At 44.1% G+C, this 13,320-nt stretch overlaps 1 protein-coding gene across 1 annotated transcript in view; it reads right to left on the reverse strand.

The window, feature by feature from the left end:
• The window catches only part of LOC111530459 (protein-tyrosine sulfotransferase 1), a 131,481-nt gene extending 118,924 nt beyond the window's left edge, over positions 1-12,557 (reverse strand). Inside the window, exon 1 of the mRNA XM_023197675.3 lies at positions 12,307-12,557. The gene's annotated coding sequence lies outside the window, so the exon portion shown is untranslated. The remainder of the gene's footprint in view (positions 1-12,306) is intronic.
• Between the last annotated feature and the right edge of the window lie 763 nt (positions 12,558-13,320).

The raw sequence follows: 13,320 nt of genomic DNA on the forward strand, positions 1-13,320 counted from the left end.
ATTTTCTCCAGAATTATCCTATCATGACCATCTCAGATCTAATTAGAATGACAGAAGAAAACTGTAAATCCATGTAGCCATTATGCTTTACTTACAAAAATGAGCAGGATGCATATTTGCACACTTTCTGAAAGTCTCTGAAGATTTCATCTGGGAGAGATTAAGAATGGAGAGCTAGATTTGGTCTCAAGAAGTAACAGATATATAAGAGGCTAGAAACTAGCCTGGCAAATAGCTCTACCTTTCCTATACATTTTACCAGTTTAGTTTTGCTTTAGCCTAGTCACTCACATATGAAAGTAGGTTTCCCATGTTTGTTGTGGGAAATTATGCCTCTAACCCAAAATTAGTTGGAGCTGGAATTTTGTGATGTTCTCTATGAAAAGCTGGGCATCAAATCTTTGATCAGAAACCACTATTATGGCCAGGTGCAGTGGCTCATGCCTATAATCCCAGCACTCTAGGAGGCTGAAGCGGGTGGATCACTTGAGGTCAGGACTTCGAGACCAACCTGGCCAACATGGTGAAACCCTGTCTCTACTAAAAATACAAAAAAAAAAAAAATTAGCCAGGCATGGTGGCACACGCCTGAAGTCCCAGCTACTCAAGAGGCTGAGGCAGAGGCTGCTGTGAGCTGAGATTGTGCTACTGCACTCCAGCCTAGGCGACAGAGCCAGACTGTCTCAAAAAAAAAAAAAAAAAAACAAGGAAACCACTATAACAACAATTTTGGGGTTTTTTTTGAGATGGAGTCTCGCTCTGTCGCCCAGGCTGGAGTGCAGTGGCACGATCTCTGCTCACTGCAAGCTCCGCATCCTGGGTTCATGCCGTTCTCCTGCCTCAGCCTCCCAAGTAGCTGGGACTACAGGTGCCTGCCACTATGCCTGGCTAATTTTTTTGTATTTTAAGTAGAGATGGCGTTTCACTTGTGTTAGCCAGGATCATCTCAATCTCCTGACCTCATGGTCCGCCTGCCTCAGCCTCCCACAGTGCTGGGATTACAGGCATAAGCCACCATGCCCAGCCCTATAGTAACAACTTCTGGCCGGGTGCGGTGGCTCACACCTGTAATCCCAGCACTCTGGGAGGCCAAGGCGGGCGGATCACGAGGTCAGGAGATCAAGACCATCCTGGCTAACACGGTGAAACTCTGTCTCCACTAAAAATACAAAAAATTAGCTGGGCCTGGTGGCGAGCACCTGTTGTCCCAGCTACTCGGGAGGCTGAGGCAGGAGAATGGCATTAACCCAGGAGGCAGAGCTTGCAGTGAGCCGAGATCGCGCCACTGCACTCCAGCCTGGGCGACAGAGCAAGATTCCAACTCAAAAAAAAAACAATTTCTATGGGCAAAACTGAATTTTCATTGTCTTCTTATACCTTTCCAATAATTATAAAAACATATCAGTACTGTTATTTAATTTTTACAGGGTAGAAAATCTCATACATTTCAATTAAATGTTACATATATTAAATGAGCATATAAATGAGTATGATTTATGATCTGCCTTCAAAGAACTAGCAACTTAGCAAGGAGAGAAGACAAGAAACTAACCATATATGCCATGATAAAATAATAAAAAGATCATACAAAAGGCATGAACAAAGACATATGTGCATTTCAAGGAAGGATCACATCCATGGGCTCAGAAGAGGCTACATGAAGAAAATGACATCAGAATGAATCCTAAGGGGGACCGGGTGCAGTGGCTCACCCCTATAATCCCAACACTTTGGGAGGCCAAGACGGGCAGATCACTTGAGATCAGGAGTTTGAGACCAGCCTGACCCACATGGTGACACCTCGTCTCTAAATACAAAAATTATCTGGGCATGGTGGCGGGTGCCTGTAATCCCAGCTACTCAGGAGACTGAGGCAGGAGAATCACTTGAACCTGGGAAGCGGAGGTTGCAGTGAGCCAAGATTGCACCACTGCACTCCAGCCTGGGTGACAGAGCAAGACTCTGTCTCAAAAAAAAAAAAAAAAGAAAGAAAAGAAAAAAAGCAAACAAGACCAAAACCATCAGAAGGAAGAAAATAATAAAGACTACAGTGAAATAAATAAAACAGAAAATAGAACAGAGAAAATCAACAAAATCAAAAACTGGTTCTTTGAAAAGATCAGAAAAATTAACAATCTTTTAGCTAGACTGACCAAAAACAAAAGAGAGAAGACTCAAATTATGAAAATCAGTAATGAAAAGGAGACATAACTACCAACCCTACAAAAATAAAAGTGATCATCAACAATTGTAATCCAACAAATTAACCTAGATAAAATGGACAAATTTCTAAAAGATACAAACTATTAATAGTAACTCAAGAAAATATTAAAAATCTGAATAAATCTATAACAACTAAAGCAAGTGAAAGAGTAATTTTAAATTTTCCACAAAGAAAAACCAGGACAAGATGGCTTCACTGGTAAATTCTATCAAACGTTAAAACAAAAAAAAATTGATACTAATTCGTTTTAAAAATATGTATTAGGAGGCTGGGCGTGGTGGCTCATGCCTGTAATCCCAGCACTTTGGGAGGCCAAGGTGGGTGGATCACGAGGTCAGGAGATTGAGACCATCCTGGTTAACATGGTGAAACTCCAGCTCAACTAAAAATACAAAAGATTAGCTGGGCGTGGTGGCAAGCACCTGTAGTCCCAGCTACTTGGGAGGCTGAGGCAGAAGAATCACGTGAACTCAGAAGGCGGAGCTTGTAATGAACTGAGATCACGCCACCATACTCCAGCCTGGGCAACAGAGCAAGACTCCATCTCAAAAATAAATAAATATATATATATATATTAGGGTCAGGTATGGTGGCTCACACCTGTAATCCCAGCACTTTGGGAGGGTAGGCTGAGGTGGGCAGATCACGAGGTCAAGAGACGGAGACCATTCTGGCCAACACGGTGAAACCCCGTCTCTACTAAAAACACAAAAATTAGCTGGGCGTGGTGGCACATGCCTGTAGTTCCAACTACTTGGGAGGCTGAGGCAGGAGAATGGCTTGAACCCGGGAGGCGGAGGTTGCAGTGAGCCAAGATTGCGCCACTGCACTCCAACCTGGTGACAGAGTGAGATTCCATCTCAAAAAATATATATATAGCTAATATAATACAGATTAAGATATTAAATATATATTTAAAACATATTAATTTGTATTTATATATTTAATGCACATATCTTATAAATTGTTTATAATATATAATATACATACATGTAAAAAATCTATAAAATATAGATTTAAAAAGCCAACAAAAATATACATATAAATATATAATACATATTTAAGAACATATTAAACGTATATTATGTATTTGTGTTGTTGTTGTTGTTGGTTTTTTTTTTTTTTTTAGGCAGGGTCTTACTCGCCTAGGCTGGAGTACAGCGGCAGGATCTCGCCTCCACTCCCAGGTTCAAGAGATCCTCCTGCCTCAGCCTCCCAAGTAGCTGGTACTACAGGTGTATGCCGCCACACCGTGCTAATTTTCATGCTTTTTTGTAGAGACGGGCTTTCATCATGTTACCCAGGCTGGTCTTGAACTCCTGGGCTCAAGCAATCTGCCTGCCTTGGCCTCCCAAAGTGCTGAAATTACAGGCATGAGCCACTGCACTGGCAACACCAATTCTTAACGACACTTCCGAACTCATTATATACGGCCAATTTTAACTGGATTTTGAAACCAAAAATATTACAAAAATAAATTGCAGCTCGCTATTTATAAATAAATATAATTTATATTTATACTTATAAATTCTTAAAAATTACAAAAAAATTAGTAAATATGGGGTAATAATAAATATTACTCTAAAAATGAGATAAAGGACAATATTATATATGATTGTTTTTATGATGTATTCAAAATAGATATTTCTATTCTATATAATATAAACCTATAAAGACATAAAATAGATTAGTGGTTGCCTAGGGATGGAGAGGATGAAGAGTAGGAGAGGATAACGGCTAAGGAGTGCGTGGTATGGTTTTTTCGTGGGTAGTGAAAATGTTCTAAAATTGTTTGTGGTAATGATATACAACTATATAAATATACTAAAAGTAAATGAACTTTATACTTTAAATGGTTTAACATGTGGCATGTGAATTATATCTCAATAAAGCTGTTACAAAACAAAACGCATGCTGGGAGCTACATGCTCCTTCTAAGGTGACTGTCTACTAAAACATAAAGTTTAAATATGATCTATAACTCCTAACATAATATCCAAAATGTCCAAGATACAATCAAAAGTCATTCATCATAGCAAGAACAAGGAAAACCACAATTTGAATGAGAAAAGACAGTTAACAGATGCCAACAACAGGATGAATCAGATGTTGGAATGATCTGACAGAGATTTTAAAGTATCCATTATTCTTTAACAAGCCATTACATACACTCTTTAAACAAATGACGAAATAGAAAATCTCACCAAAGAAGTAGAATAGACAAAAAAGAACCCAATAAAAATTATAGGACTGAAAAACCACCAAAATAATAACTCGGTGGGTTAGCGTAACAGCAGAATGAATATAACACAGGTAAGAACTAATAAACTTGAAACAAGAATTACCCAATCTAAACAACAGACAAAAAAATAAGACTGGAAAAAAATTAAAAGAAAACAGTGCCTCACATCCTGTGAGACAGTAGCAAAAGATCTAACATTCAGTCACAGAATGAAAGGAGACAGAGAGTAGTACTGAAAAATTATTCTATGAAGTGACTGAAAACTTCTCAAATGTGATAAAAAGATGAATCTGCAGCTCAAGAAAATAAGAGAACTCCAAACAAGAAAACCCAAAGAAATTTGTGCAGACACATCATAATTTAACTTCTGAAAACTAAAGACAAAGAAAAAACCTCTAAAGCAGTTGGAGAGAGAGGATGTTACCTATAAGAAAATGAATTCTAATGACTGGGTTTCTCATCTGAAAAAAGTTTCTCAACATTTCTCAAATGTTAAAAGCAAAGAACTGTCAACCACAAATCCTATAAAAAGAAACAGCTGGCCGGGCACGGTGGCTCAAGCCTGTAATCCCAGCACTTTGGGAGGCCGAGACGGGCGGATCACGAGGTCAGGAGTTCGAGACCATCCTGGCTAACACGGTGAAACCCCCGTCTCTACTAAAAAATACAAAAAGCTAGCCGGGCGAGGTGGCTGGCGCCTGTAGTCCCAGCTACTCTGGAGGCTGAGGCAGGAGAATGGCATAAACCCGGGAGGCGGAGCTTGCAGTGAGCTGAGATCCCGCCACTGCACTCCAGCCTGGGCGACAGAGCCAGACTCCCTCTCAAAAAAAAAAAAAAAAAAGAAACAGCTGACAAAATCTTAAGAAAAAATAAACAACAAAAGAACACAAAAGATTCCATGGTTTATATCTAAGCCCTGAGAAATCAGAAAATAGAAAACACGCTGAGGTCAGGCGCAGTGGCTCATGCCTCAGCACTTTGGAAGGCCTAGGTGGGGGAATCACTTAAGGTCAGGCATTCGAGACCAGCCTGGCCAACATGGTGAAACCCCGTCCCTACTAAAAATACAAAAATTAGCTGGGCATGGTGGCGGGAGCCTGTAATGCCAGCTACTTGGGAGGCTGAGGCAGGAGAATCTCTTGAACCCAGGAAATGGAGGTTGCAGTGAGCCGAGATTGTATCACTGCACTCCAGCCTGGGCAACAGAGCAAGACTCAATCTCAAAAAAAAAAAAAAGAAAAAGAAAAGAAAATACACTGATATCAGTAGATGAGCAATCACAGGTGTTTCCTGTAACAGTGCTTAAATATATGGGAATTATTTATTTCTTCCTACCTATCACCAATCCCAGTGAGATTCATTTAGGTATAGGGCTTGCTTAAGGCATATGCCTTACTTCCTTAATTTTCTTAGTTAAAAAGAAATTGTTATGCCACTGTTCAAGATCTTTTATCAACTTGATAGTTTTTGTTCTAGTTAAAAATTTAAAAAGTTCATGAGCCTAAAATCAGAGCTATTTGTTTTAAAAAGATACAAGATCAATATACCTTAATCATATGAAATAAAGTATATTTTAAATAGTATCTTCTAAAGACAAAGCCTGAATGAACCTCTGTATAACTGTCACAGCTTAACCACCTTAAAAGCCAAGACATTACAGAGCAAATAATACTTATCTTAATCCACTCCAATTTATAAAAATTGTTTTGGGGTTTGTTTGTTTCTTTTTGAGACAGAGTCTTGCTCTGTTGCCAGGCTGGAGTGCAGTGGCGCAATCTCGGCTCACTGCGACCTCCGCCTCCTGGGTTCAAGGGATTCTCCTGCCTCAGCCTCCCGAGTAGCTGGGACTACGGGCACCCACCACCATGCCCAGCTAATTATTATATTTTTAGTAGAGACCAGGTTTCACCACGTTGACCAGGATGGTTGGTCTCCATCTCTTGACCTCGTGATCCCCCCGCCTTGGCCTCCCAAAGTACTAGGATTACAGGTGTGAGCTACTGTGCCTGGCAAGATTGTATGTTTTTAAAACAGGAATGACTTATGCGTATTTGACCAGCGACCTGTTAAGCAGCAAAGAAACAACTGATCAGTTTGCAAAATCATGAGTTCAAGCTGTTTTATATCACTTATCAACTGATTTATTCAACCAACTTTTATCAAGTTTCTAAAATATATCAAGTACTGTGCAAGGCAGTGATGAAAAGACAAATAAGGCATGGTTTCAGACTTCAAGGAATTCCTTAGTTATAAAAATGGACCCAGCAGAAATAAAATGTGATAAGTCCTTTAATAGGTAAATGTACACAAGAAACTATGTCAACAAAGGCAGGATTTATCCTGGTGTGTGTGTGTGAGAGAGAGAGAAAGAGAAGCAGACAGACAGACAGGGTCTCACTCTGTCACTCAGGCTGGAGAGCAATGGCATGATCATAGCTCACTGCAGCCTCAAACTCCTGGGCTCAAGCAATCCTCCTGCCTCAGCCTTCTACATGGCTGGGACTACAGGCATGTGCCATCACACCTGGCTAATTTTTTCATATTTTGTAGAGATGGGGATCTTGCTATGTTGCCCAGGCTGGTCTGAAACTCCTGGTCACAAGCAATCCTCCCACCTCAATCTCCCCAAACTCTGGGATTACAGGTGTGAGCCACCACACTCAGCTATCCTGATATTTAAAGGATGAGTTACTACTATTATTCTTCAGGGTTCTATCACTCCCTCTTTGGGCTCTCAGCCCAGTTCTCAGTCCTAGCTACCTATCTCATGGGAAGCATCTTTAAAGTAACAAGGTCTGGACCTGCACCAGACCAAATGATACAGAATCCCTGTGGATGCCTCGATTCCCCATCCTCATGCTTTCAAAGCTCCCCAGGTGGTTTTTAAGTAGTGCCTATGTTGAAAATCACTGAACCAGGCAATCTCTCCTACTTCTGATGACTTCACTTTCAATTCTAGCACAGACCCTCCTTATACATCTCCATCTTCAGGGTCAACTGTTCTCTCAGGCTATTTTCTGGGCATCAAGATGTTATCATTGGCCTTCTCCTTTTCCCTGAAAATTTGTTTCTTTTCCTGCATTTCCTACCTGGATGAACAGAACCACCATTGCCCAGACACACAAGCTTGAACTCAGTAAGTCATCCTTGACCCTTCCTTCTCCCTCTCACCTATACACCTAACCAGTTCTCCTTACTCCACAAATTCACTCCCAAATCTAACCTCTTGGCCTCACTGGCCTCATCATCTTTCACCTACATTCCTATAATGACTGCCTTAATTGGTCTTTGTGCACCTAGTCTTGCCCTTCTCTAACCTGTTCTCTACAATGCTACCAGAGATCAGAGTAATTTTTCTGAAAATACACCTGGGGCCAGGTGCAGTGACTCACACCCATAATCCCAACACTTTGCGAAGTCAAGGCAGAGGGTTACCTGAAGCCAGGAGTTCAAGACCAGCCTGGGCAACACAGCAAGACTCCCATCTCTAGAAAAATAAATAAATATAATCAAAATATACCTGGTCACAATACTCATTCATGTTACCTGCCAGAGTAGGGGATGCAGACATGAATCAAAACCCATCCTGATTTCAAAGCCCTACCATTAGAGTAGAGAAAGACATATAAACAAGTAAATGACAGTAGAGATGAAGAGAGATGGATTGCAGGCAGATGTGGTGGGAAAGCTTTACTGCAGAGGTAACCAGAAGCCTGTATAATCTACAGGTGGAAAATCTAAAATTATTCCACTGTATAATCTAAGTGGAAAAATGCATTCCATGGAGAAAGAGAAACATAAAGCCATTTAGGCATGTTCAGCTAATGGAGGTGATTTTATATGGCTGAGGCAAAAGGCAACACATGCAGCAAGACACAAAGCCTGAGATGGGAACAAGCCAGACTTTGTAAGATCTGCCCAGGATGAAATCCTTCAAAGGTTCCTCGCTATCATCAGGATTATGTGTTAGGACACACAAGGTCATTCATGAGCGGCTCCTATATACCTTCCCAGCCTCATCGCTCATCGTGCCCAATCTCCAGCCTTTCCAAATTACCAGTTCTTTCCCAAAAACACCAGGTTATCGCACATTTTTTTTTTTTTTTTTTTTTGAGATGGAGTCTCACTCTTGCCCAGGCTGGAGTCAGCTCACTGTAACCTCTGCCTCCCAGGTTCAAGCCATTCTCCTGTTTCAGCCTCCTGAGTAGCTGGGATTACAGGCACCCGCCACCACGCCTGGGTAATTTTTGTATTTTTAGTAGAGATGGGGTTTCACCATGTTGCCCAGGTCTTGATGGTCTTGATCCACCTGCCTCAGGCTCCCAAAATGGTGGGATTACAGGCATGAGCCACCGCACCCAGCCTATGACACACTTTTCTATATGTTACCCTCTCTTCCAAAATGCCCATCTCCCCTTACCTTTCCTTATCTAGATTCAGCTCTTCTGAAAACTTAGTTTACTGAGCGCTATGTGCCTGGCAATTTGCTAGAAACTGGAGATACAATGAGATATGATGCAACCCTTTTCCTTAAAGAGTTCACTCTCAAGTCAGGGAGAAAAATAAGAAAACAGAACATAATAAATAGTAAAAATGGGCTGGGCACAGTGGCTCACCCCTGTAATCCCAGCACTTTGGGAGGCTGAGGCGGGTGGATTGCTTGAGGTCAGGAGTTTGACACCGGTCTGTCCAACATGGTGAAACCCCGTCTCTACTAAAAATACAAAAATTAGCTGGGTGTGGTGGCAGGAGCCTGTAATCCCAGCTACTTGGAAGGCTGAGGTACAAGAATTGCTCAAACCCAGGAGACAGAGGTTGCAGTGAACTGAGATGGCACCACTGCACTCCAGCCAGGGCAACAGACCAAGACTGTGTCTCAAAAAAAAAAAAAAAAAAAAAAGTAAAAATGGTATAAGTGGTAAAAATGGAGATGGAAGTATGTACAGAGTGCTGTGGGAACACAAAGAAAAGTCACCTAACCCAAACTGAGGAGAAAGGGTAGTCAGAAAAAGTCCCAGATGCCTGTAGACAGAAACATGTCCTCACTCCAGGGTGATGCTCCCAGAGCACCCTGTAGTCATCTCTGTCAAAGTCTTGATTGTACTATAGTGAATGGTCTGTTTCTTTACCGCTTTTTTCTCTGGATCACAAAGGGCCCAGGAAGGAGATGCGCCCATGCTGCAGAAGGCCTGGAAGCACTGGCTTAACATGCTAAGGGTTTGGGAGCTGATGAGAATTTTTAAAGAAAACAAGCAGCATGATCAGATTGATGTCTCAGAAATGGAACCAATTCCAGCAGCAATGTGGAGGATGAAGTAGAACTACAGGACCCAGAGGTTCAGAAAAAGCATAACCGAGGTCTGAACCAGTCTTCTGGCAATGAAGAGAGAGGAAAAAAAAGATCTTATGAAGAGAGGGGAAAAAAAGATCTGAGGTAGCAACAATAGGATCTACGCTAGACTTAATGTGAGGAGAAATGAAGATGATTTTAAGGTTTTCAGAGTAAAGATCTTAAAATAGGAATGTTTGTATATGTGCTTGAAGGGGGCTATGGGTGGAGAGAAAGGGAAGGAAAAGGTAACCACATTTGAAGTAATCAAGCATCCACACACAGCTATGCAGAAGGCAGATGAAAATTAGAACCTGAGGTTCCAGAGAAATGGGGACCAAATAGACGTCTTCAAAAACCATAAATATACAGGTGCTATTTGAAGCCACGAAAGGACATGTAATCACACAAGGAAATTAGAGAAAAGAACAAAAATGAAACCCTAAGGAATGCCACGTTCATCTGAGAAGAATAAAAAAAGAAAAGGGAAGCATCAAGAAAAGCTTTGTTTTGGTCTGAATGATGGAAACCTGAGGATGTATACCGTCCAACAGAAAAAATAATAATATGGGAAGAGATTAGCTTTAGAAAGGAAGACCCCTCTTCCTCTGAGATCAAAGGAAAGGATATTAGAAATCAGGTACAGACAGGCACAGACAAAAATGACAGCTCCTTAAGAGTTCAGGGCCGATGCCCACCGATTTCTTCTGTGGAGTTAAGTGGCAAAATAAGCAGTGAAGCGAAGGCAAGAGTAGGACAAAGAGTCAGAGAAGAATGGTGAAGATCTATAAACAGCCATTTAGATTTTAGGACATAAGAGGAATCTAGAGAGTAAGTCAAAGGATCTCCAGGATCCAGAAGTGCAGAAATAGCACCCAGCAGCTTAGTTACATGATTTTCGCCAGCCTGCCCTGGGAGCCCAGGAGCAGAAAAAGCTGACTGATTGCCCAAGCTTGAGACCATCAGAGCAAAGGTGGCAAGAATAATACAGGGCCAATGGCAATGCTTTTATCATTTTAAAAAGTCAAACGTATTTTACTCTTTTTTAAAAATCGACTCGCTACTTCCTCCGAGAGCGAGTGTTTGGAGAGGCGGAGGGAGAGGGGTGGATAATTCCTCTCACTCTTAGAGGACTTGTCAGAAGTTTCATTCTTAAGCATATCTGGTCTGTACGGCAGCTGATTCCAGGAAATCCAAATCCTGATTCCTTCTGGTTCTTAAAAGATGAAAATTCATTGAAGCTCCCTGGACTATCCAGCTAATAGATAACCATGCAAAACATTGCTTATATACTATGCCATTTTAGCTGGGAGGTAGGGGCTCTTTCTTTCCTAAAAAGAAAGGTTCCCTAAACACTGCAGATGGGGATGGAGAGGGGATGGGGAGTAATTATACTGCAAAGCTCACGGACTAGGACTAGCAGCCTAAGAATCCTTTACAAAGGCAATTAACATAAAACAATGCATGGCACAGATAGCAGAATTGTTTCTTCTTAATGAATGCAGTAAGTAAGTGACCATTTAATCGCTTTACTGGAGTTCACCAATTTCTCCTGCCATCTCCCATACCATTCTTCAGGCAGAGTCAAATCCCTGTGGACAATGGACTTCTTGCTACCATCATCTGGAAAGTACAAAAGTCCTGGAAGGAGGAAGAGGCTAACATGCGTGACCACCCACCATATGCCAGGCCTACTGTGTGCTAGACTCTGCGCAAGGGAGTTAACATGTTATGGGGTGCAGCTCATGTAAGGACGAATGAAGATATTACACTATGGACCTGAGCCGGGCGCGGTGGCTCACGCCTGTAATCCCAAAACTTTGGAGGGCGAGGCAGAAGGATCGCTTGAGGTCAGGAGTTCGAGGCCAGCCTGGGCAACATAGCGAGACTCTCTCACTTAAAAAAAAAAAACAAAACAAAAACCATGGATCTGACATTCCAGAGAGTGGGAAAGTATCTGGAGGTTTAAGTGTAAGGGAAGTAAAAGGAGATCGCGATGGTGGGTGGTCAAAGTGAGGGGAGAAGAGGCGAATTGGGAAAGGAAGGTACTTAGGAGCAAAACGGCAAGACCCAGGGACACCTGGAGGGGGGCGGGCGACTGCCATGCAGACAGGACAACGTACAAAGGGTAGGATGATGCGGCGATGAGCTCGAGAAGCGCAGCCGGGGTACAGGTGGGGGCAAATGTCCGATCCCAGCGAGACGAGGGTCTCATCCCTGGGGACTGCGGGGCTAGGACGTGGTCCCGGGGCTGCGAGAGGGAGAGAAGGGGCAGAGGGGAGAGGCCCCCGCGGCCGGGGAGAAGCCGAGCCCGGGAAACGCCGGCGATGGGGGAAGGGGCGTGGGAGCAGGGGCCGGACGGGCCGGACCCGGGGCTCTGCGCTTGGGGGCGGGATTGGACAACCGGGAGGAAGCGGGTAGGAGGCGACAACGGGCCAAGGGATGCCTCGGGGCCGGGAGTGAGGAGATGAGAGGGGAGCGGAGCCGCACCGAGCGCCGCATCCCTCTTACCTAGGATGAGAGAGGAGCCGCCGCGCCGCCTGAACGGCATCCTGGCCTCAGCCGCTAGTCCCACCGCCTTCGGTGGGGGGCCACTCGGGAGCCCGCCCTCACTGCCAGGCGCCAGCAGCTGCCAGCCCGGACCGGCCCCGCAGAAGAGCCCCGTTCCGACCACCACCCGAGGCCGCCTCAGCAGCGACTCCCGCGGTCGCCGCCTCAGCACGGACCTCCAGGGTCCGGGGCGGTGGCGGGATCACACAACTGCTGCGATTGGCTGAGCGGGCGATGTGTCGGCTGCTCTGATTCGTGGGTTCCGGCCGGCTGCCCACTGAGGGAGGTGGAGCTGGGCATGGAGCTGGTCCGGCCGGCGCCGAGGGGCGGGGGTCTGACGTCGCAGCCGGCCCGCGCCCCCACAACCCTGCCGGTGCGCGCTCCCTAGGGGGCTTCCCGGCAGCTGCTGGCCTGGCGGGGTGGTTGCCCTAGCAACGGCGCGCGTGGCTTGGCTGCAGGGGAGCCGCGGGCAGGTGGCGATCCTCACCGCCCCCACCCCCCACGTGGGTGGCCCAGAGGCCTTCATCAGTGAAACCCTAGGACAGGACAATAAAATGAGTTTTTCCTGATAATTCCCCTCCTCTGCTTCAGAGCCCACCTTTGCCCGTTGCTGGCAGAGGAGCTGTCATCTCCTGGGGGAGATAACGCGCAAATGCAAATAACGAACGCAAACACTATTTCATCCGCACCGAGAGTGTAGACGTGCATAGTCCCTCCCAACCACAGAGGTGGGGGGCTGACGCCCTAAAATAAAGAAATAAAAACTAGGAAGGGGGAAAAAGGCAAAGAGGCAAAAGAAACGTGGGGAAAGGGCAGACATTTCACAAAATGATCCATTCATTTTACAGTTTCTTCCTAGAGACACGTCTACACCAGGTTATGTCAAGGCAATTATTTCTACTGTGTTGACATGGATTAGAGAAGGCATGAGTGCAGAATCTAACAGCTGCATTCAAAATTGCTGTCTACTAGGCC

This window comes from Piliocolobus tephrosceles, unplaced genomic scaffold (assembly GCF_002776525.5).
Source record: "Piliocolobus tephrosceles isolate RC106 unplaced genomic scaffold, ASM277652v3 unscaffolded_75, whole genome shotgun sequence".
In the NCBI taxonomy this organism is placed as follows: domain Eukaryota; kingdom Metazoa; phylum Chordata; class Mammalia; order Primates; family Cercopithecidae; genus Piliocolobus; species Piliocolobus tephrosceles.